Source organism: Castor canadensis, chromosome X, assembly GCF_047511655.1.
Source record: "Castor canadensis chromosome X, mCasCan1.hap1v2, whole genome shotgun sequence".
In the NCBI taxonomy this organism is placed as follows: Eukaryota; Metazoa; Chordata; class Mammalia; order Rodentia; family Castoridae; genus Castor; species Castor canadensis.
This window is the reverse complement of record NC_133405.1, coordinates 97198544-97201367: the sequence shown is the minus strand read 5'-3', so window position 1 is coordinate 97201367 and position 2824 is coordinate 97198544.

Below are 2824 nucleotides of genomic sequence, written 5' to 3'. Positions count from 1 at the left end.
CTAGGCAAAAGGTTAGCAAGACTCCATTTCAACAAAACGAACTGGGCATGGTGGTGCACACGTGTATTCCCAGCTATATGGAGGCATAGGTAGGAGGGATGTAGGTAGGAGGGTTGCAGTTCAAGGCTGGCCTAGGCAAAAACATGAGACCCTATCTGAAAAAATAAAAGCAAAAAGCTCTGGGATTGTGGCTCAAGGGGTAGAATGCTTGCCTAGTCAAGGGCAAGGCCCTGAGTTCAAGCCTATGTGTTGCCTGGATGCTCTAAGTAACAGTGTGCTTCCACATTCATGTACTTGCTGCAGCATTCAGTTCCTCACGGCTGTAGGGTTCATGACACTTTGCTTCTTCAAAGCAAGTGAAGGGTTAAAGTGCGTTTTCTAGCAAGATGGTGTCTTATATAAGGTAATCATAAAAGTGACCTCACATCACTTTTGCCATAGTCTATTGGTTAAAAGTAAGTTATAGATCCCGCCCACATTCAAGAGGGAGGGATTACACGTGAGTATGAACACCAAAGGGTAGAGATTTGGACGGCCACCTTAAAGTTTGTTTTTCATAGACTCCAAACCAGCTTTCTCTGACTCCAAATCCAGGGATCTTGCCACTAGGGAAGTGTGACGTCCATTCCCACTACTGCCAAATGTACACACACCATTCAAAGATGCATTTGCTAGTCACAGGGTAGAGTAAATTTAAGAAACCTACCCTGCTTTTAAATCTGTGTCCAGAGTCACACAGTCTAGGATCCTAAGCAAGGAACTTATGGATACCCACCCACTCTCTTAACTGATGAAAAAGAATTAATCACTCCTTAGGATGAAGTGTTGTTTTGGGACAGTTTTTTTGCAAACCCTGAAGCTTGTTAGCATAAAACAGAATGCATGGCTTTCCAGTGTAGGAGACTTGAGCTCTTAACCCTGACAACTTTCAAGTTACTTACAAAGGCAAATGGACTCATGCTGGGTGCTGCTTCTTTTGCCTTTGTGGCTAAGTCCCATTATTTCGATCCTATTAGTGACTGTCAGAGAAGATGTGGTCTTAGAGGAAATGGGTTAAAGAGAACTTTGTAAATCTCCCAGCCAAGGCCAGAAAGCTCTCTGGGATGCCTTCTAAAGTTTCGGCTTGTCTGTGAAGAAGTCCTGTAGTTTTCTGCAGAGGCCTGTTCTTTATTGACAAGGAGGCCACCTCATCTATTCATTTCATTCAGCCACTTATTCATTCAGTTAATTTATTAACAAGTATTTATTGAACACTTCTTTGTGTGAGACACCATTCTAAGATCACCATCCTAGTATGCAAGAAGCTCACATTGAAGGCTCAGACAAGAAAACAATCACGCTGTAAAATTGTTTTGGTGGGTTTTTTTAATTAAGAATTTTTCTTTAAAATCTCAGTTACTCGGGAGTAAGAGAACAGGTGGATTGTGGATCAAGGCTAGCCTGGGTAAAATGTTATCAAGACCCCCATTTCAATAAATATGCTGGGTGTTGTGGTGTATATCTGTAATCCCAGGTGTCTAAAAAATCCCTATCCAAAAAATAACTAAAGCAAAAATGGGTTAGGGCATGGCTCAAGTGGTAGAATGCCTGCCTAGCAAACTCCAGTACTAACTCTCCTCCAATTTTTTGATTGACATATAGCAGAAGCTTAGAGTAGAATAGTGGCTACCAGAGACTAGAGAGAGTAAGGGCAGGGAGGATGGGGAAAGGTTGGTCAATGTAGAATAATTTTAATGGAGGTATATGCTCTGAGCCTCTGGGGCTCTCTCTGATGGGATCAGGAAAGATGTGCTTGCTCAAGACTGCAAACCCAAAGCTTCCAAGACCAGGCAAATGAATCAAGTAGGTGCATTCACAGAGCATCAGAATTCTTACCAAACTGTGGGGCACAGTAATAAAGAAAAATGAAACACCATGTGGTCCTAATAAAACATGGCCTGAAAGCTGCCAATCTGTGACCCCAGCTTAGACAAAGGAGGTACTGTTTGTGTTGAGATTGAAATGATAATAGCAAGCTCTTGTGTAGAGGTTACTATATAGTAGGTACCCTTGTAAACAATTTCAATGTATTAACTCATTTAATCTCTACAACAAGTCTATTAGGTAGGTACATTTACTAGCCCTGCTTTATAGATGAGGAAACAGAGGCTCAGAGAAGTTAAATAATTTGCCTCAGGTCACACAGCTAATAACCACAGCTGGATTTTAAATTTAAACAGTGTGGGTTCAGAACCCATGCCCCAAACTTCCATGCCCCCAGTCTCTGCTAAAAGATGAGTAAGTGTTTGAAAGGTGGCCATATAGCAAAACAGTATGCCATGCAGCGGAAGCAGTACATACAAAGGTGGTGACTTGAAGAGTATATTTTGAAGTAATGAAGGAGATATGGGTGGAGCAAGATGAGGAGATAGATGGAGAGAAATGAGAGGCCAGACAGAAAAACCAACAAGGTACTTTTTAAAAAATTTTATTATTCATATGTGCATACAAGGCTTGGGTCATTTCTCCCCCCTGCCCCCACCCCCTCCCTTACTACCCACTCCGCCCCCTCCCTTTCCCCCCCCTCAATACCCAGCAGAAACTATTTTGCCCTTATCTCTAATTTTGTTGAAGAGAGAGTATAAGCAATAATAGGAAGGAACAAGGGGTTTTGCTAGTTGAGATAAGGATAGCTATACAGGGAGTTGACTCACATTAATTTCCTGTGCGTTTGTGTTACCTTCTAGGTTAATTCTTCTTGATCTAACCTTTTCTCTAGTTCCTGGTCCCCTTTTCCTATTGGCCTCAGTTGCTTTAAGGTATCAGCTTTAGTTTCTCTGTGTTG